This window comes from Pelodiscus sinensis, chromosome 1 (genome assembly GCF_052426305.1).
Source record: "Pelodiscus sinensis isolate ZL-2025 chromosome 1, ASM5242630v1, whole genome shotgun sequence".
Taxonomy (NCBI): Eukaryota; Metazoa; Chordata; order Testudines; family Trionychidae; genus Pelodiscus; species Pelodiscus sinensis.
Window position 1 is genome coordinate 295,837,086 of NC_143052.1, and position 22,319 is coordinate 295,859,404.

At 46.4% G+C, this 22,319-nt stretch overlaps 1 long non-coding RNA gene across 1 annotated transcript; it reads right to left on the reverse strand.

The window, feature by feature from the left end:
* Nucleotides 1–1,834: 1,834 nt before the first annotated feature.
* LOC142827125 (uncharacterized) lies at nt 1,835–17,574 on the reverse strand. The gene is made up of 3 exons (XR_012901562.2): nt 17,241–17,574; nt 4,290–4,421; nt 1,835–3,510 (listed from the first exon to the last, which is right to left on the reverse strand). It is a non-coding gene; the product is annotated as an uncharacterized LOC142827125 (long non-coding RNA).
* Nucleotides 17,575–22,319: the final 4,745 nt, after the last annotated feature.

The following is a 22,319-nucleotide window of genomic DNA, read 5'->3' on the forward strand; positions in this document are numbered from 1 at the left end:
TTGCACTCTCGGTCTGCTCCAGTAGCCCCTTTGCCCATGGGTCTTCCACTGACAGCAGTGACTCAGGCATCAATGGGATCACCAGCAATGATTGAAGTCTGGTGATTTGCAGTGGGAGTTCCACAGAGAAGAGCTTTGGGACCAAGTGTAAGACCGATGGGCAAAAATGAACTGGGCCCTCTGGTGCTTAGTGCATGAGCCTCTACAGCTTGAGCTATAAAGCCAGTAGGCTCTCAGCTAAGGCTTTAGAGCAAACTCATCCTTTCTCTCAGTAAGTGGTCCAAGGGCCACTACAGGGACAGTGCACCAGACCCAGCAGCTGTGTGGGTTACGTAAGCACTACCTTTTCCTGGCAGATTGATCTCATCTGGACTTACCAATAGTTCCAGTGCAAGATAAATCAAACTTTAAAGAAAAATCAGTGCTGCTTTCAATGAGGAGTACATCAGATGTTGCATGCCCTGATTAGCAAAGCACTTAAGCATTTGCTTACCTTTAAACACGGGGAAAACTATTCTTCAGCAAAGAACTTGACACATGTGCGTAAGTCCCATCGACCTCAGTCCCTCTAGTGGGTCTCTTAAGCATAGGCTTAATTTTAAATAACCATTTAAGTGCTTTCCTGACCCCCAACCTTCCTACCTCCCATTTTTAAAACATCCAGGCTCATTTTGTGCCTCCAGAAACCAGGTTCCTACTGCTTCAAGAATGAATGTAAACAAGCAGGACTAATAAAAGTCTCATGACTCAATACTGTAGCCATGCTACTCAGGGAACATGAACATTTATTTGTTTTCTCTGTGTTTGAAATAACCCTCATGTTTCTAAGATTAAAAGACAAGACTGGCTCTCTTTAAAGGCGATGAATAGCTCATGTGTGTGTTTAGTGCTGATTCGGGCAGGCAGTGCGTAACTTGTAATGAAAGAGGTGTGGGAGCTCAAGCAACAAGGTACTGGACACCAGCATTTTTTTACTTTCATAACTGGCATAGTAAGCTCTGGGGTGCTTGGGATCAGCCCTGCAAGCCCCAGTACAAATTAAGCACTGAGGGTAGGGTCCTACGCCTCCCTCTACCATCACAAGGGCATGGAATCAGGCATTCACACCTGCAGGTGGTTTTCTAGGGGTACATCGACACTGGCCGCTAATTTTGAAATAAGCTATGCCGGAATTTATTTTCCAGAGTAGCTTACTTTGAAATAGCACGTCTACACATAAAAAGCACATCGAAATAGCGTGTCCACACTGATTGGGCGCTAACTTGGATTTAATTGGAACCACCCAGCTGGGCATCAGATCAGCATTTACTTCCTGGAGCTGCTGCCTGAGGCTATCTGAGATGCGTGCTTAAAGATACCCCCCCCCAAATACAACAACGGCCCCTGACTGTTGTGCTACACTTTATGCAGCAGTTTATGCAGGCTATTTTCCTGGACCTGCAGGAATGCAACCCCCATCTGCTTGAAGAGACCCTCAACCTCTGTCTGGGAGCACAGCTCTTCCAACTGTACCCCTCAGTGCACCGTCGCTTCTGGTATCTGGACATCAGTTCCGACTGGTGGGACCAGCTCGCGATGAAGTGGTGGGACAACCAGCAGTGGCTCTGAAATTTTTGAATGAGGAAGGAGACCTTCCTGGAACTGTGTGCCTGGCTTGCCTCCGCCCTCATGCGACAGGACATCCAGATGAGACTAGCCATCCCCCTGGAGAAGCGGGTTGCCATCACTATCTGGAAGCTCACCACGCCAGACAGTTACTGATCCATTGGGAACCAGTTTGGTGTGCAGAAGTTGACCATCTGGGCCCTCGTCATGCAGGTATAGTGCTCTCGGGCTAGAGTCCCAGGGGTGGTGGTGGTGAAGTGCTGGAAAGGGAAACCCTAAGGGAAAGAGGGGCTTGAGGGTGGGAGACTGGGGGTTTGGGGAGGAGAATCCCCCTTCCTCGAGTGGTTCTCTAGTCCCACCCTCACACAGCCCAGGGATGTGGACTACTTAGGGGGTGGCTCCTGGTGTGGTTGGGGAGGGAAGGGTGGGACTCGGTGATCTCTGAAAGGCTCTGGCACCTCTGTGATTCTCTGTTTATTTGTTTGTTGTTTGTTTGTTTGTCTTCTGCAGGTGGTGAGGGCCATCAACACCGTCCTGCTGCACAGGGTCATCCACCTCGGTGACATGGACCCAATTGTCTCCGGCTTTGCTGACATGGGCTTCCCTGACTTGGGGGGGCGCTATTGTCAGCACCCACATCCTCATCCGGGCCCCCAACCACTGGGCATCTCTCTTCATAAATGGGAAGGACTACTTTTTCATGGTTCTGCAGGCCCTAGTCGACCACTGCTGGCAGTTTACCGACATCTACGTCGGGTGGTCAAGGAGGCACATGTCGCTCGCGTGTTCTGCAATTCCAGTCTCTTCCGCAAGCTGAAAGCTAGCACTTTCTTCCCCAGCCGCACCATCAGGGTCAGGGCCGTAGACATGCCACTATTCCGCATGGGGGACGCGGTCTATCCTATGATGCCATGGCTCATGAAGCCCTACATCTGACACCCTGACCCCAGCAATGACCACTTTAATGCCATGCTGGGCAGGGCCCACATGCAGGCAGAGTGTACTTTCAGTGTCTCAAGGCCCCTTTCCACATCCCCTGGGTGGTGGTCGCATGTTGTGTGCTCCACAACCTGTGTGAGAGGAAGGAGCAGGTGTTCCTCCCTGGGTGGGGAGCAGAGGCCGGCCGGGAGGGAAGGGCCTTTGAACAGCCACAGATAGCTGCCATCCGGCAAGCCCATCAGGCGGGGGTGTGCATCCAGGAGGCCCTGAGGGAGACTTTCTCTCAAGGACCCCAGGGGCTCCCCACTAGGGGTCTGTGCCTAGCCCCTCTCTGCCTTTCCTCCAACAATCCCTCCCTTCACCCCTCCACCTCTCTCTCCTGAAGAGACAATAAAACAAACTTTGTTTTTGAAAAACAAAACCCTGCTTAGTTATTTATTTGAGGTAGAAGTAACTGGGGAGGGACCAGGAAAAGAACCTGGTGGACGGGAGAGGGGGAGAGGAAACTGAAAGGGGAGGAGGGGGGAGAAGAGGCTCAGGGCTGGAGTTGGGAGTAGTGTGTGGCTTGGATGGTTCCTCTGCCTTGTGTGTGGGGACCTCGGCAGCCACAGGGGAGGCGTGGAGGCTAGGGGAAGAAGCAAGAAGGGGTGCTGGAGCAGGGTCAGGCATGGGAGATGGGGCAGGACACGGAGCTGGGACTGGGACAGGAGCAGCAGCAGGAGCTGGCTTCAGGTGGGTGAGGAGAGCCTGTACGGTTACACACATGTTGCGTCCCTACTGCAGCAACTCCATCCAGGTCTCTCTATGCCATTGCGTGTCCTCCCGGAGCCGCTGGTCCAGCTTCTCGTGCAAGGCCCGGAGTATGGAGATGTGATCCTGCAGCAGTTCTTTGGCGCCTGCAGCTCTCCCAGTGTCAGGCGGCTGCCTCACGTGGTGTTGCCCGTCCCTCTCTTGCGGCTGGTCTGGCTGTGGAGAATAAAGAGAGAGGGTCAGTTATCCCAGAGGACACTGTGTTTGAAGCCCATCTGTAGCTGAGATTGACAGTTCTCGGGTCAGATGACAGTGATGTCCTGCGAGCAAGGCCATTTACGGCCTGGACAGCAGACCCTTTTCTTACAGGGGCCCAGATGTCAGCAGGGAAGCATGCTTTCCCCTTTCCCCCCATCTCCCAGGGACAAGCAAGCATGGGAAGTTGACGGCCACACCAGGATCCTGTGGGCGGGCAGGGGGCCTCAGGCTGGCTGGGCTTGCCTCGGTTCCACGCACACACCGGGTCTGGCAGTGGTGGCATCCCAAGGGGAGAGAATTTGTATCCCTGGCCACTGGGGGAGAAGGGGTGAGGGTGTAGGGAGGGAAGGAGGTGTGAGCAGCAGACAAACGTACATCTGGCAGTGCTGTCTCTGGGAGCGGTGCTGCCTCGAGCATGCAGGCATACATGTGTGGCACTCCCGAGTTGTGTGTGTGTGTGTGCTTGTCCCCAGCCTCCTTCTAGTGGTGGCTTGTGATGGGAGGGTGTCCCACCTGGGTGTCTGGCCGGCCTCCCCAGACCCTGTGAGCAGGAGCCCAAGGGTGCTCTTATGCAGCCTTCTTGGGCTGTGTTGCCCAGACTGGTGCTGTACATGTATCCACATGCACAGAATGCAGCACGATTCCTCAGGCCGACAAGGCTGAGCAAGGAGCGCACCCCAACCACTCGCTGCCTGCCACCTCCACCCTGTCTGTATCATGTGCCTGAGATCACTCACCTGATGTTCCCTCCCCAGCCTTGGAGGATGCTCTGGACACATCCAGGCCATGGGATACCAGCTCCAGTGTCACCAACGTCACGGTGCTGGCTGCATCGGAGTCCCCCTCCTCCTCCTCACCAGCTCTTCCCCCTGGGAAGGCGACAATGGGTGTCTCCAACCCCGAGTGGTGGGGAAGGGGCTACACTACCCCCCAGGATGAGGTGCAGGTCCTGATAACATGGGCAGGAGTGTGGTTCTTCTCCTGAGTGGGAGCTGCGCTCCCTTGCCCTTGCATAGCCCTGACAGAGCTCCTTAACTTTCATCTGAACCTACGCCTGGGTCTGGATGGGGCCCTTGGTGGCCGGGCTATCAGACATGTGGCTGTAGATATCAGCATTGTGCCATCTGGAGCAGAGATCCTGGAGGTTTTTCCTCCTCACCCCACACTTCAATGAGACCCAGGATCTCCGCCCCAGACCAGGATGGTGCACGCTTCTTTTGCTGCCTGGTAGGCTCCTGGGAACCATCAGACTGCTCCCTGGGAACTGTGGTGGGCTCTTGGGGGGCTCGAGAGTCAGACATGGTGGCCAGACAATGTGCTATGGCAGCAGCAGTGTGGCTGGAGGCTGTCAGGGCCAGCTTCCTGCCACAAGCCCTTTCCCCTGTGTCTGCATCTTTAAGGGCTGCAGGGGAAGAAGAACTTTAGAGTCCTGAGGAGTGAGAACAAAATGGCCAGCTGGGCACCTGTGGGATTTCCTGGAGGCCCCTTATTTCGAAATAACTCCCTATGCCACGTCCACACACGCCCTATTTCAAAATAGCTATCTTGGAATAGGTGTTTTTCCTCGTGGAATGAGATTTACAGAAGTCAGAATAAGCCATCCGTTATTTCAAAATTATTTCGAAATAACAGAATTGCTGGGTAGACGCTCAGATTGTTATCTTGAAACAGTGCAATGTAGACTACGCTAGGTAGGCCTCTATTCAAAGCTGAATTACATTCCCCTTCTGTATGGAAGCAGTCCCATTTAAAGTAAATAGGACTGGTCCCACGAGCAAGGCGATGGCTATTATGCTCCCAGGAAGCATGCTCCTCTTCCCCATTCTTGCAGATAAGGACTGAGTATACCTGCCATAGCTAATCCCATTGAAAATTAAAAACCATGCTCTTATCCCAGAATTGTTTCTTTGCATCAGGATGCAAATTTGCCTGAAGAAGGATATTTAGGCGGCTTATTCAGAGTGTCAAGTTTTCAGGAAACTATTAAACCTCCCAAAGAAAGAGCTCGAGAGAAATAGATCAAATAGATCAGTCTAAATATTTAATGGCATATAGGATTACTAGCTTTGATAATGCAGCTCTCCTATCATGTTCACTCATTTGGCCATTTGACTTGACTGAGTCAAGGTCTTAATTTTAAAATGTTTTTCTACTATGAGATTTTTTTCAATGTTTCTGGTTTATTGGCAGGACTAAAGGAGGCAGGTTCTATAGACCATCATGAAGTGGCTTATAAAGTTAGCTCGGTTATCTTCCCCAGGGAAAGACATATCAATCCACATGGGCCTGCAAATGAACCAACAATTCCTTATTAGCTATAGCTAATAATGTAAGAAGATTCAAACTTGGTTTAGCCATCAGCCTCAAAATGAAAGGACATGATCAATCCCAATACTAACTGACATTTATATTGCAGCCAAGTGGCTATTACAAAGGAACATCTAATCGCTCCTAAGTTGAACTACGGCTCTGATGCCAGTTAAGGCAAACTGTGCAAATGACAGACAGGTGATAACCAATATTTTTCTTCCCCTCCCAGAGTTATATGAGAGATTCCAATGCAGTTGCTAATAGCACGGCTTATCAACAAACAAAAATGGATGTGAAAATAACAATTTTTCAGGATTTAAACACCTTCCAACTCGTGAATTGCATCATAGACTTCAAGATCATTTAACCTGATGTTGTTTTAGATATTTGACAGACTATCTTGTAGGTTCCATTCTTGAACAAATTCTGTGGGTTACACACACACACACCCCTGGAATTAAGCAAAACAGAACAACCAACCAGAAAACAATACAAGCATTACTTTATTAATAAAAATTGATAAAACAACATTGATTTTTAGGCTAGATGGTTGTCATGTCTTTTATTGTTTCATTCAACCAGAGATACCATACCATCTGGATCAAGTGGGCATTCCTCCCACCAGACTTTAGACCATTTTAAGAACAATACATATTGAAATATGATCATATAGATCATTTGTTGCAACCGCTATTATATATTTGCAAGAAATATTGTACAAAATGTGGCATGTGCAATGTCTATGGAACGGTTATGATCTGCTGAACATGATTATGCTATTTGTATACAGGTATCATTTTTGTATTTGAAGTTATTAATATTAGTTCTGTACCTGTATTTCAAATGATTGGCCTCTGTGGTAAGACCCATGAGGTATTTAGACAACACATTGTGAAGGGACTATTAAAGTTGAATGGCCTATCAATCACAGTGGATCATGGAAGATACCCATCTGTACAATGGACTTTCCTGGGAACATTCAAGCTAGAGTGTGGGTAAAATTGAGATATGGGACTTGTCCATGTGGCTCCATACTCCATCTTTATCTGTAATTTTCCAATAGCTGTGCTGGGCTTTGTTTGGAACAATGGATTTCCCTCCACCTGGCAGAAGCTATAAAAGGCCCTGGAAATATCGCCATTTTACTTCTTACCTGCTCCAGCCGCCTGCCTGCCCCAGCTTCTTTATTGCTCAAGCCTCTGGACTATAGACTTATACTAATGGGAGCATTATTACAAAGTGTCTGAGATCCTTCCAATGATTTGGAAATACCCAGAGGCTTGACTTAAGTAAGCAGATTATTCCATCACTTCCACAAACCTGAACTTTGCAATTATTGTATGTATTTGACTCCTTTAATCAATTTTAGCTTTTCTTTCTTTCTTTCTTTCTTTCTTTCTTTCTTTCTTTCTTTCTTTCTTTCTTTCTTTCTTTCTATATTAAATACCAAAGAATTGTCAACGGCATGATTTATGAGTCAGATCTAAGTAATATATTAATCTGGGTGGCTGGTCCTTTGGGATCAGAAGAACCTTTTATTTGATAAGGCTGTTTATAAAGAACCACTCATTTCTGAAACCACTGTTTCAAAGACTGGAATGCCTCAGGGACAGCTTTTATGACTTATTGTTACCGAATGTGGTGAGACAGAAGTTTACTTTTGTGGCAGTTTTGATGTATCTCATGTGAGAATAATCAATAGTGTTTTGAGATATATCTGCCCTATTTCTCAGCAGTTTATCCTAATTTGGTCTTCTCAGTTGTGACCCATGAAAGCACAGTTACACATATATCTAAAAATGTATAGTTTGTGTTGCGCTTTGTGTGTCTTGCAATTTTCCCAGTCTGTGCCTATGTGATGAATGGAAGGGGTACAACTTTTTTTGGACATTCCAGCCATTTGGTTAATTAAATTGCCTGTAAGGATTAAAAGCATAGACAGTGGGTCCTAGAGAGTCTTCAGGAATGCTAGAAAAGCAGGAAGTGATTTGGCAGGTAGCTAGGAAAGCCAATGAAAACAGACTATGGTTTTATTTTATTTTTAATTGGGAGCAGTTATCTTCCTGTTTCAATCTTTGTCTGACCAGAAGAGAGTTGGGAGATATGAACTGAGCCAGGGAGCAGGCCATGGATGATCCAGTAACATCCATGCCTAGGAAAGGACTAACCTTGGAACAAGAGATATTTGAGTAGAACAGGGAAGGTTTAGCCAGATGCAATCAGGTTATTTTCAGGTTTATTTGACTTCTCTGAGCTAAGCATATGTAACTACCTCCTTACACTGTAGCTTTTAAATTGAAGCCCAGGGAAGCAGTTCTCTGTGTTTAATCTTTATTCTGTTGCTCTGTAAAACCTAGCAACCAAGTAATGTTTTACCAAGTATGTTTTCTTTGCTTTATTAATAAACATCTCCTTTTTAAGACTATGATCTGATTCCTGTGTCCTAGAAGGCAGGAGATTCTGTGTGCATGTGCTTAAGACTTCAAGGTCAGTTTTTTTCAATCTCTCTCCAGAGGGGGGATTAAAGATCTTAAGGGTGCCCCACAGGAAGAAATTCCCAAATGCATCTTCCTGGGTTCTTAAAAGGATTTTTGCATTTGGGTGGTGGCAGCAATACCATTGCAAGGCCAAGTAATCTGAGACCTTGGGAAGTTTTTAAACAGTGCAGTGTTTCTCAAAGTGGAGCATGGGCCCACTTCAGGAAAGCCACTAGAAGGCCTGCAGCACTTTAGGTAGACAAAGAGTCTGTAGCCACGGAGCCTCACTGCACCCATTGACTCTGGTTTGCCATTTCCACCCAAGGGGAACCACAAGAACCAGCAGCCCTGGCCATGCCACTTCTCGCAGCTCCCCTTGGCTGGAAATGGTGAACTGGAGCCAATGGGAGCCACAAGGCTCCATGGTTATGGACCCTTTAGGTAAACAAAGTGGTGCGGCCTCGCCAGTGGCTTTCCCAAAGTGGGCGTATGGCCCACTCTGAGGGACGCTGCATTAGTGGCAGGGTATTTTAAAGTCTCTCACAGGCCTCCACCTTCTGCACTCGAAGTGCCAGAATGGGAACAGCCATGACAGCCCACTAAACCCACAATCCACCAGATTAAGTTTCTACCTATTAGTGGTGTGAAAAGGATTGCATGCGCTAGTTTACAAAGCATTCCTCCAGGACAGCATTAATGACAAACAACTCACAGCTGTTGACTATTGTTTTTCCATCACCTTCCTTCTGGAAAGTAAAAAATGTAATTTTTAAAAACGGTGTCATTGGAAAATTATTTTATTCTGGAGAAGTTTTAGTAACGAAATTTGTTACAGAGGTTTAGCCAATATATTAATAAATGCTTCACCAATAGTTTGTCAAAGTTTGTGATCAGTGTTTGTGACTGGCTATGGTTTATCATGTATCACATTCAGTAAAGAAATTCATCTTTGATTTTCAGTCAGTGGCAGATGGAATTTAAATTGACTTAGCTGCTTAGCAAAAAAAAGATAACTTTTGTATTGATTATATTAGTGGCAGCTCAGCATATGAAGTAACTGAAGCTCTTTTCAGTCACTTAATACTTTTCCTGACACAGGCTTCCCTAATTAAAAGACTTTGACCAATTGTATTTTTGTTTGTGTTTAATTTGTAATGTGCTCTGAGGCTATGTCTACACTGTAGATCTTCCGTAAAAACTTCTTGTGTAAAAGCACATCCAGACCTCAAAAGGGCATTGCAAAAGTAATGTGCTTTTGCACAAGAGAGTGTCTACACTGCATGGACACTCTTGTGCAAGAAAGTTCTGATGGCCATTCGTAGAATGGCCATCAGAGCACCTGTGCTTTTTGTGATAGGCTTTTTTGCGCAAGAAACCCCTGCGGCGTGTCCACACATACCTTTTTGCACAAGAACACTTGCGCAAAAAGGAGTTATGCCTTGGAAAAGGAAGTTTACCTACACAGGAAAAAGCCCTCTGTTCTGCCATTTTACTGTAAATTTTCTTGCGTAAAAACGCCCTTGAGGTGTGGACGCTCTGCGGGTTTTTGCGCATGAAAATGATATTGTGATTTTTTTAGTTTAGAATTTAATGGTGGAAAACTTGCACTTGAGAAAATTGTTTATACGTCAGATTTGAATTGCATTTGCAATCTAACGAAAACCAAAAATAAATATTGTATCAGATTCTTTCTTAGGAGAAAATTTTAAACTAGGCAACAAACATGCTCTAGAACATGGATTCCCAAACTGGGGGGTGTGCCTCCCTGGAGGGGGCATGAAGAAATTCCAGGGGGGGCGCGAGGCGATCCAGCTCCCCACCCCCATCAATCCTCCCCCAAAAAAGAGCTCAGGCATCCGCCAGAACACGTGCGGCTCAAGCTGACTGGGGCAGACTTCAAAATGGCCGCCTTGAAAGGGCAATACCTGCTCTTCTTTTAAAAGAGCTGTTTTTCGTGCTCAAGTTTTGCTGCTATTTTGGGGGGGGGGTGAGGGTTTCTCAAAAATCAAAATGAGGGCATGATGCCGAAAAGTTTGGGAACCACTGAATAATAGCCTACATTGCATGATTTGTATGTTTTTATGTACATACTACGCTCACATTTATTTTATTTTTGCAGTGTACAGTGGAGCTTGTATCACCACTGAAAATGAATTTTTTACCATTTTGTAAAACAAAAGGCCCCTGAAAATGAAAACTGTGAAAGCTGAAGGGCTATCCTTGAAAAGGAAGCATGGACAAGCTTCTGTAAGTTATAGTGTACTGCCATCAACACTGAAAACATAGTGAAGGATGATCTTAGTGGCAATACATCTTCAACAGCCACCATGTGCATACTTCAAGAAGCCCTGTGTTCCCTGATATCCCCAGAAGTTGTGATAACTGCAGGCATTGGTTTATCATCTGCTCATGATGGGAATAAAGACGATATCTTGGCAGCTGTAGATATTGCATTGTGCAAAGGTGGTAGATTGATACAGATTAAACTGAATTTATATCCTCTCATAAATGGTCTACATTTCAGCTGTTGTTTTTACTGTGTCCGTTCATTGACAACTCAGCTGTAATGGATTCCATTGGGGGTTTTGTTTCTTTGTTTGTTTTCCATGTTATCACTTCACTGCTCAGAGCACAGTCAGACCAGTAGAACAGATTGGCAACTGAACATTCATTGAGCGTGACTTTAAGAAATGGGAAGATTGTCAAAGTTTGTTAAAACAGCATGCACTTAGTTCCAGGCATAAGACAGCATCCTTTATATGGCAGGAATACAAGAAAGCTTGAAGCTAGTTGTTTTGCATGTGTTGTACACATGCTCATTTCCAGTCATCGTTCTGCCATGGCTGAAAATCAACAGCCTGTTGAAATACTTTTAATGGTATATGGACTCTGTGCAAGCCAGGGGTATTGCTGTTGGGAAATGTGATGAAACATGAAACTCCATCAATAAAGGAAATTACAATCAGTTCTGGAGCTGGTTGTTACTACTCAACCCAGCCTTTTCAATCAACTGATAAGTGATTAGGTTTGGACATAACACATGTCATGAGTACCAGACTGATTTTATATGTTTTGCTGCAGAAGTCCTGAGAGAAAGCATAGCTGAAGTGGTCAAAGAAGTCAAGTATTTTTCTGTCCTTACTGACTAAGCTAAAGATGCAGCAGAAAAAAAATTCACAATAACTGTATATCCTGGTGCACTACTATTGAAAAGGAATCATTTAGGAAAGAGCTTGGAGGTGCTTCCACATGAAAAACTTAACTGCTGACTTTGCTTCGATCCTGATTATTCGAGAACTGTGATGCCTGAAGCTTGGTATCAATTAAATGGTTGTTCCATGCTCTGAGGCAGTTTCTGTGCTGAGTAGGTATTTACAAGGAGTCGAAGATCAAATTTGAGAAGAATTATACATTTCACTGATGTGCACATCATGCTTATAAGCTTAATCTGGTTACTGCAGACACAAGTTCTAGCATCGCCCAAGTGCCAGGAAGGCTTTACCTTTGCTCAAAAGCTCTACATCTTCCTCAGAAGTAGTTGCAAGTGCTGCATACTGTTTGCTAAAGCTCAGCAAGAACTTGACCAGAAGGTACTTGAACTTGGTGGGAAACTTGTCGGTCCTGCCAGTATGATTCCCTTGGAAAACTGCATGCAAGATATGGCATTGTAGTGGAAACACTAGAAACTATTTCAATTCAGACAGCTGATGGAGCATCTGCCAGCATTCCAAATGGCCTCTTGGGGAGATTACAGAGCTATTCCTGTTTGCTGAGGCTCTTCATTTTGGAAAAAGTTTGTGAGATTTTGAATTGTGCTTCAGAAGTTTTGCAGAAATGAAAATCTGGATTGATATTGTGCCCTAGAACTAGTAGCAAGCAGTGTTGCTGCTCTCCAAGAAATGGGATAATCTGGATGCTAATGGAAGCAGCTATGTAGTGAAGCAGAAAGTAGGACCAAGGACATGAAATTGCCATTCTGAATCAGACAGTAGCAAAGGTTGACCTAAGCAGTGCAAACACAGTGAGATCACAAAGAACAAACAAAATATTCCCCAACCTAGGACAGTTCTTTGTATCTGGTCCAGAGAGTCGGTCATAGGCACATCTTGTTCCCAAGAGTAGCCAGGGATATATAAAAACTGATTTCAACCATCCTCACTGGATAGAATTCTTGCTGACCTTGACAGACAATTTGACTCCAGTTTGCTTTCTGCACTAAGTGCTTGTAATCCAAACAGTGACAGTTTTCCTGATTATACCAAAATAAGAATAATTGCAGATCAGTATGTATCAACAGACACAATCTTGATGCAGAAATTGAAGCTGCCAAAATGCTCTTTGCAGCACAAAATTGACATGAATCTCTGGAATTCCTTGAACAAATTGCCAAGTAAATAAAAACTAAACAAACTTTTTAAATCCTAAACTTCAAGTCTAAACAAGAGTTGAACCAAACAGTTTTTCTCATCCAGACTGATGGTACAAGCAGGATCAAAACACAGGCTGTGATTGCCCTCCAGCTTGGGACCATCCTTCCTAGTTCAGAGTATTTGCTCCCTGATGTTCTTCCAGGTATTGACTTGATGGAGGAGCCAAGTGATTATGCTATTTCCTCTCTCTTATATTTTCTTCCTGCTTGCAAGAAGGATCTTTGCCCCTGTTGGTCAAGCAGTCTCCACTACATGTGTGCTGTCTCTGAGCAATCTCTCTGGGATGGCAGTTGGGAGAGTGGATACCTTTTAATGTGCTGTCAGCACATGTCTGGCTGGGCCTTTGTTGCAGCTGAAAGATTGGCTAAAAGCGTTTCCCAATCTCACACCATATTTCAGTAACATGTGTACCAATGTTTCATAATGGCATATATAATGACAGCGCATTCGGTCCAACAGGATATTAATGTTCAACAGATCAAGACAGTGGTGAATATGGGGTTCCACTCTGAGATACCCTGTGATACTTTGTAACAGGGAGTCCATTTTTTTCAATGTAATTGTTTGATTTGGGTCTATACTACAAATAGTAGCAATATATCATGCTGTGGATCTGCATTGCTACCTGTGTAAAGGCTAAAAAATTGATACACCAGGGCTGTAGGGTCAATAATATTTTATTGGATTTGTCTCCTGTGTGTTCTGAACTGTTTTATTAGCTTAAAAATTAGGTTTTATTTTGTACTGGGTCTGCCAGGTGCAAGTGTCAAGTGTTTGCCAGTCTTCCTTGTGTTGATAATTTTGTTGTAGTAAACAAATTGTTAATCAAAAATACAGGAAATAATTGAAACAAAGGTTCCCAAAATAGATTTTTGAAGTATAAAATGTAAAAGTCAGTTTCCAGAGCATCAGTATTAGAACTAGGGGTGCAGCACCACCTTACTTGAAATGGTTTCCATTACAGGCAGTCCCCGGGTTACGTACAAGATAGGGACTATAGGTTTGCTCTTAAGTTGAATTTGTATGTAAGTCGGAACTGGCTCCAGATTCAGCTGCTGCCACTGAAACTGACCAGGGGCTGACTACAGGAAGCTGGAGGCAGAGTTGCTCTGCCCCCAGCTTCCTGGAATCAGCCTGATCAGTTTCATCAGCTGCTGAATCTGGAGCGTGGGACAGAACAGCTGGGGCGCTGCCCGGTAAGTTCCCACAGGACCAACCCGGCAGCACCCCAGCTGCTCTACCCGAGGCGTCCCGCAACAAAAGCCTGGTCTGCTGGGGGGGGGGGGGCGCACTAGCTGCGCCCCCTCCCCCTCCAGCAGACCAGGGAGGCCCGAGCAAAGCCGCCCAGGCGGCGGGACCCCCGCCGCCTGGGCGGCTTTGCTCCTGTCCCCCTGGTCTGCTGGGGGGGGGTCCAGCGGCTTTGCTGGACCCCCCCAGCAGACCAGGGAGACCGGGAGAAGCTTTTCTCGCCCTGGAGGACACGGGTGGCGACCTGCCGCCCGTGAGCTCCGGGGTGAGAAAAGCCCCGTTCATAAGTGCGGATCCGACGTAAGTCGAATCCGCATAAGTCGGGGACTGCCTGTATACACGGGGTTTACAGTTTGGTTCAGTGGCACACAGCACCCCCACTATAAAATTGTTCCAGCGCTTCTGTTCCAGGGGCCAACCAGAGCTGCCCCTGCACCCTCACTGCCAGTTGCCTGCCCCACTGAAATCTGAAATGTCTCCCCTGTATTCAGCATCAAGAAGCTGCTATGTGGATGCACAGATCATCTAGTGGTTTTCTCAGCTCAGTTGTTAACAATGTCAGGGTTGCAGTCTGGCCAAAAATCTCAAATGGTAGATATTGGGCCGGGATTCCAACTCCTCAGGCTACACTACAGAATGAAGTCGAATTAAGATATGCAACTTCAGCTACATTAATTGTGTAGGAAGTCGAAGAAAGAACACTCTTCCTTCCACTTCCCTTACTCCTTGTGGAAACAGGGTTACCGGTATTGACCGGAGTGCCCCTCTCACTTCAAATTAGCGGTCTTCACTAGACCGCTAATTTGAACCCTGGAAGATCAATAGCAGCAGCTTCGATCTTCCTCTGAAGTGTAGATGTATCAACTGTGACCAGCTGGGAGCATGGAGGAATCTCAGGCCTTTTTGTCAACATGGTGTTAGGGGAGCTAGTCAGGTGTTTTCCTTTAGGAGATGAAGGTGATAAACTGGCTGGCTCCTCCCCCATAAAACTGGTTGCTGGGGTTTCTTGGAGAGTCAGAATGGGGCATTCCCCACTGGCATCACAGAGTGGTGTTTAATAAGGTTGTTTTAACAAAATTTCCCATCTTTCCAGTTTGCAAAATTCCCCAAGTTGTTTGAGATGCAGTCATCCTGAGACCACGAATTTGAACAAGATGCCTTGTGGTCTGTGAACTTGTGGAAAACAATTTAAAAATTCCAAAATTAATTAATAAAAACCAAGACGTTAGTAAAAGCTTGAAAATGAAATCATAAGAAAGCCATTCCTTATACTCACCCAACTATGCATACAAAGGAAAGTCCCTCATTTTCCAAGGTTAAGTTCTGTCCTGTTTTTAGGCAGATGTTTAGCTTCCTGGGGGGTTTTATTTTGGTGCTAAGAGACTATCAGCAGTTCAACATGAACAAGATTTTAAACATAATAATAATATAATAAATAATAATTCTGAGTGAAACGCTACCTTTTTAACCATCACAAAAAATAGTTTTTTTACTCTTAAAAATCATGTTGAGAGACACAAATTGATCTTCCATGTCAAATGTAAGAATACTCTTCTGCTGTGCAGGCTAAAAAATAGAATGAAATTCCAGGTTCTCTAAAATTCTTCTTTAATTTAAGGCTCTGATACTACAAGCTGCTGATAGACTAAAGTTCTGCATGCTCTGTGCTCATATTGTATTTCAGATGGGCAGCACTCAGAAGGATCAAGTCCTTATTGAAAAATACAGTTGCAAACATGGAGGCTTATGGTGTGGAAAGATGGTAAGACTTGACCTGTGATTTTCAAATAAAAATAAAATCCCATTTCTTACTCCCTAGACATAATAATGCTGAGATTCCAAAGCCAATAAAGGAATTTTGGAATGCCATTCCCCTTAGAAGCCATGTGTCTAAATCCTCTTGTTGGCTTTGAAATAGCAGCCTAAATGCAGACAAAATTAAGATGGCAATGAATTCATGGGAGCTGCAGCCTGTCTACACCACAAAGTTCAGATCCAGCTACACATATCTGCAATTTGTGGGGATGTTTGACTCTGGGATTTTGGTATGGATTTATATCCCTTGCAACATAGTGGCACACCTAGGGTACATCTACACTACAGCGCTAATTCGAACTAAGCTAATTCGAACTAACGCGTCTAGAACTAAAAACTAGCTAATTCGAACTAGAATGTCCACATTGAGTGGACCCTGAACCAGACTTAAGGATGGCCGGAAGCAGTGCCGGCAGGGCATCAGAGGAGGACTTAGAGCGTGGAGATGCTGTCTCAGGCTAGCCGAGGGCTGTGCTTAAAGGGACCCGACCCCCATCCCGGACAGACAGTTCGAACTAGGCTTAATCCTCGTAAAATGAGGTTTACCTAGTTTGAACTAAGCGCTCCGCTAGTTCGAATTAAATTCGAACTAGCGGAGCGCTAGTGTAGCGCCTATTAAAGTTAGTTCGAACTAACGTCCGTTAGTTCGAACTAACTTTGTAGTGTAGACATACCCCTAGATATTATGGTGTGTATTATATTTGGTAGCTGCTTTTTTTTTTCTTTTAAGGACACACCATGTGCTCAGTCCAACTCCCATCCCCACTGAGAACCCATTGGATTCAATGCTGGCCCCATAAACTAGTAAAGGCTTTAAAAGCACTGTGTTACACTTTGGTTCGGTGATGTGATGGGAGCCTCAAGGGTTAAAGCCGACAACCCAGTGAAAACTACTGGATGATGGTGAAACAAATTATTTTTATTAAGTGGAATGATTTTTTTTTAATCAAAACTAACAATTAGCAAATGGTTTTTTAAATTAGCAATTGCCTAATGCTTTTACAGGGTAGAAAACCCTAAACTTAGCTGTACTTAACTAATTACAAACTTCTTTGATTACAATTCAACTATACCAAATCACTGTTTCTAATTTGCTTAACAAAAAATACAAAAACAAAGACAATATAATGATAATAAAAACTCTGTCTAAAGCTAGCTCCTCTATGGTTATTTTAGGGCAGCTGGTGGAGTTAGTCATAAATCTACTTTTACAACTTAACAACTCCTGAACTTCTATTTCTAACACTTATACTTAACCTAAATACAACACTACTACACAACACAAAATTATACAATTTACACAGTGTGGTTAACAGAACTTAGATACACTTTACAGAATTACACAGTGAAATTAACACAATTTAACTATTAATTAAACCAATATCTAATACATTTAAGCAATACTTACAAATCCAGCAACGATAACAACACAAAGACACACTAGAACTCGGAGCATGCTCAGGACTCGTGCACCCCTATATTTAACTCGAAGGGTGGGGAGGCAGCCTCAGGGTGATCAATCCTTTAGCCGGGCAAATAAGACACGTGCCCTCAATACACGGAACCTCCATCGAACAAAGGGGTAGAGGGTCTTTTATACAAAAATTTAGTGTCTGATGCCATGCTAGGGTCTGCATTTGGCAGGGCCTGATAGGCTAGTGATGAGGTAGTATGACAATACTGCCCTATAGGAATTTTCGTGATGTGTGCGTGATCCCCTCGTGGACAGGACCAGATGGAGCATAGTTAGTGTGAGACAGTTGTGTTTTATTACCTTATGTTTTCTTTTTCTCTTGCCTCTATGACCGGTCAAGCTACGGTCAAATGAGGCTTATCTGTAAGTGCAGCTAGGCGCTATCTAGTCATGCTCACCTGCCTGTTTTCTGATGCCTCTGAGTCCCAGGATGCCTGTAAGGTCAAATTCCATTCACAAAAACTGCATTGTGCTTCCCATGCTCCTCTGAGTATCCGGGTTTTGTGTGAGGGGCCTTGTGTGGCAGGATGGGCTATACGCGAAGGCCGTGGACAGAAAAAGCCTGCTTTACAACACACTGCAGCTCTGATACTTCACATCTCTTCCTTCCTTCTTTCCCTTAGCTGGTACTCTTAGCTAGATGACTCTTTCAGTCAGTAAAATCTAGTTTAGACTTCAGGAGAGCTGCCTTGTTGAACTACCAGGGCTATTCAATCACCTGCTCTTTTGGTGGTGATCTTGTCAGACCTTGCAAATGAACTGTGAGCAGAACTGGCCTAATCTGGGATGGGAAACTTCTAATGAAAGCGGTCGGTGTTGCTGGGATTGGTATTGACATATCTGCATTCTTCCATCTATGCCAGGGCTGGGCAAGATGTGGCCCAGGGGCCAGATCCGGCCTGCCTCACTTTGATCCAGCCCACAGACTGCATCTGGCTACTTTCCATTTATATCCTGCCACCAAATTTCCAGGAGGTGGGTCAGGCAGCAAGATCCTATTTAAATGGTCCAGCGCCATAACTAGCTATTTTTGTGCCTGGGGCAAAATATTAATTATGCACCCCCTCTCTTTAGGTATGCACCTGTCACACTCTTTACTTTTGTAGCTTATTATTTTTACTTATTGTGTCTTTGTGCCCCTGATTCTGATGTGCCTGGGATGAGCGTTTCACTTGCCCAGCCCTTGTTATGGCCCTGCCAGTCTTGGTGCCATCCTGGAAGCGGCTGGAGCTGCAGCAATCCGTAGTGGTTGCCAGGCAACAGTGGTGGGGCCAGGAGCTGCGAGCCCGTTGCTGTGTTTTTATTTCCAAGCCTCTGGCCTCAGACAACTCTGGGAGGCTAGTCCCCAGCCCTGCCCCTTGGAGGTAGAGCTGCCCTGTGACAACATACCAAAATCCATTAAGTAGTCCCCCTGAGAAAATTATTGTCCACTCCTGCTCTATACACTACACCATATAGTTCTTCCAAAGGGCACTCTGATTATTGGAATTGGCCTTATACTTTTTATTCCATTCAGGCTCACACATTAAGTGACATGACTGACAGCTGTCACTTGTTATTAGTTTTCTCTCTTAGGCTCTCCCGGAGGGAGAGTTGTGTTTTTGTGGCAGATGCTTTTTTTTGGAAAGGATTTGTTTGGCTTTTTTTTTTTAATGTGCACATTACTATGTTTTGTGTTAGAAAAGGCAGGGCAAGAAATATGCCCTGCAGTGGGACCAGAAGATGGTGAGGTTTGGGATGGTCATTAGTTCCTGTGGGAGTTTGTTCCACAGTTTTGGACTAGTTCCCAAGAAAAATCCATCTGCTGCTCAGCCAAGCATTACCTTTATTGTAGAAAGTTCCATCGTCTCCCGAAAAGAGGAATTGTTAATCACAGTCTTCATCCTGGAGCTTTCCGTGGTTTCTTAGATAAGTCCATTGAATACCTTGAGGATAAAGACAGAGACCTTGACCTTGGCTCAGTTTTTTATGGGAAGCCAGTGTCATGAGCAGAGGACAGGTTTGCTGTGTTTGCATCAGCCCATGTAGCAGAGGAGAGGCACAGCAGCATTCCACAGCAGCATTTCCAAGAGCTGATGGCTTCCTGCCCAGGCCAGACCAAAACTGTGCTCCTGACCACTTCTGCACAATAAAGAGCCAATAGAACTTTTCGTAAATATTAGACATAGGTGCTGGGACTAGGTGTGTGTGTGTGTGGGGGGGAGGGGGGGATATGCTGCTGCACCCCCTGGCTAGGGGTGGTTTCCATCATGTACAGGGCTTACACTTTGGTTCAATGGCTCTCAGCACCCCAACTATAAAAATTGTTCCAGCATCCCTGCGTGAACCCTTCTGTTTTGGCCAAATTCCAAGCGGAATAGCTACTTTTGGCTTAGGTCCTGTACATTTCCTCTACAGTTTGACAGTTTGGAGGTGACATGTTCATCTTGGCAAGGCCGGACAGCCCTTCCAACCCCGGGGGGAAGAAAGGGGAGGGGGCCGAGCATGAAGCGGCAGCCCGCCCAATGTCAGACGTGGTGCCGGCAGGCCATTCAAGAGGAGCACTGCTGGCATGAGAAGGGAGACCCATCCGGACGGAATAGCCAGAGGGTGCGAGAGGAAGGTAGGAAGCGGCCCAGGGCATGGCTTATGGATTAGCGGCGGGTCACAACCCCACCAACCGGACCTGGGGACGAACCCCCCAGTCCTTAGGGCCCTGGGTCGGGGCTCGGAGAGAGGGCGGGCCCGAGCCTCCCTACCTTCCCTTGCTGCTCACCCTACTAACCTTGTGCAAGAGTTTGAGTACTGGTCGTGCGGATGCAGAACCGACATTGTTAAGCCCCAGCAGGCTGATTCAGGGGACGGGGGAAGTGTAGGACGGGACAACCCTCCCCTGCGGGGTTACACGTGGTGGAGAATGTGGGTAATGTCCCATCTCTGAGGTGAGGGTTTAGAAAAAAAAGGGGGGGGGATGATATAGTGCGGGTGAGGGCCTTGGCGGCCCCGAGAGAGAGATTTGTTACTTTATTCAGGGAGGTTTTTCAGAAAGAACTTGTGGTCTGCGATGCAGACCCGCAAGCTGCTAGAATGGATGGCAGAAAATCAGACACAGCACCACCAACAGACACAGCTAATTCAACAACTGATGTCCCAGAATCAAGAACAGCAAAGGCAACTTTTACGGGAGTTATATGAGCAACAACAGATCCAGCAGGAGAGGTGGCTGCAGCAACACCTGGCTTAGGGGCCCTCGGCATCTGGACTAGCAGGGCCAATGGAGGCCGGCCTTGGCAGCGGGTCCCAGTTACTGATACATTTAATGAAGATGGGCCCAACTGATGATCCCGAGGTGTATCTGGTGACCTTTGAGAAAGTGGCCACCATAGCCTGGTGGCCAGAAGATCAGTGGGCTACCCTCCTGGCCCCCTATTTGTCGGGGCCAGCCCAGTTAGTCTACCACAGCCTGCAGAAGGCCCTCCACTACCACAAGGTCAAGGAGGCGATCCTAGATCAGTTAGAGAAGGGGTTCTTAACCAGTGAGGTGCGCCTCCCCAGGGGAGGTGTGAAGGGGATATAGGGGAGGTGTGAGGTGCCTCCCAAAAAATGTATCGCAATTGCCTTCTCACTGGATAAAATTCTAAAGTTTAGATTTCTTCATAATTAATATTATGAATGAAAATTATAAACATTAATTTCTTATTAACTTCTAGAGATCGGCACACTACAATAGCAGTGCGAATCAATCAGGCCTATGTGACGACACACTACAATAACAGTACGCGAGCATTGCCAACTTTCATCTTCAAATATTACGTAAATTCGATAGGAAAAGGTTCAAAGTAAAAAGCTCATATTATTCAATTAGGCATTGTAACAGGGTTCACTCACCCCACAGCGCCACCAGCTGTTGGACTTGGGAATTAGCTTGGATGGCTGGTTCGCGAGGTCCCAGGGTTCAGGCAGGCCTCGGGGTTCGAGCCGGGCCTTCAGCTCAGGCTGGTCCTCCGAATCGCCAGGCACCAGTAGAGCCTTGGGTCAGAGGGTAACCCTGCTGGGCAGCTTGGCCAGGCCTCAGCGGTCCAGGCAGGGAAGCCTTCACTGGCCTGAGGGAAGGCGGCTGTGGAGGCCCGGGCCAGGTCTCAGCCTCGTCAGCCAGGAGCTCTGGGCAAGCCTCTGTCTCCCTCAGAGGCTGGGCCCTTACTGAGCTCCATGGCAGAGTTCTTATCGTCCTAGCCATGTCCCTTAGCTTCCTGTCATGTGAGGGGGCGGGGCTAGGCTGTGCACAAAATGGCTCCCAGGCGGGTGTGAACATGAAGTTCACTTTCAGGGGAGGTGTGAAGGTAAAAAGGTTAAGAACCCCTGAGTTAGAGGTTACGCCGGAGACCTATCAACAGAGGTTCCACCAGGAGCACTACCCCCCTGGGGCCTGCCCGAGGACCATGGCTCAGAAGCTCCGGGAATCTGGCTGACGTTGATTGGAGCCCAATCAGAAGACTGGGTTGCAGGTGGAGGAGATGGTCTTCCTAGAACAGTTTATACAGATCCTGCCCACGGAGGAGTAGTGATGGGTCCAGAGACACCGCCCCACCTCCTTCAACAAAGCTGTGGGCCTCATGGAAGACTACCTGGCTGCAGCGGGAATAGAGGAGAAAGGTAAACCGAGGAGAGAGACGCCGGCCCCACAGAGGGGGATGGCCAGGTTCCAAAAGGGCAGAGAGAATCAAGAGAAAGTAGCCCCAGGGCTGGGGGAAAGTGGAGGAGGATGACGATTGGCCCCTGTGTGTCCTGGCCCTTCAAGAGAGGACCCCGCAAGAGTGCAAGCTGGTCCCGAAGAAGGTAATCCTACTCTACTGAGTAGGGCAGGACCCAAGAACGTGTGTTTTGTGTGCGGCCAAGAGGGCCATTTTAGACGGGACTGCCTGTTCATGGACTGCTCCTTTGGGCAAGTGCTGATGGTAAGCCCAGGGGGACAGCCTGGAGGGGGAGGGAGAATAATGGTAAGGGTCTGGGTGGAGGGCACGACAGTGGAGGTCC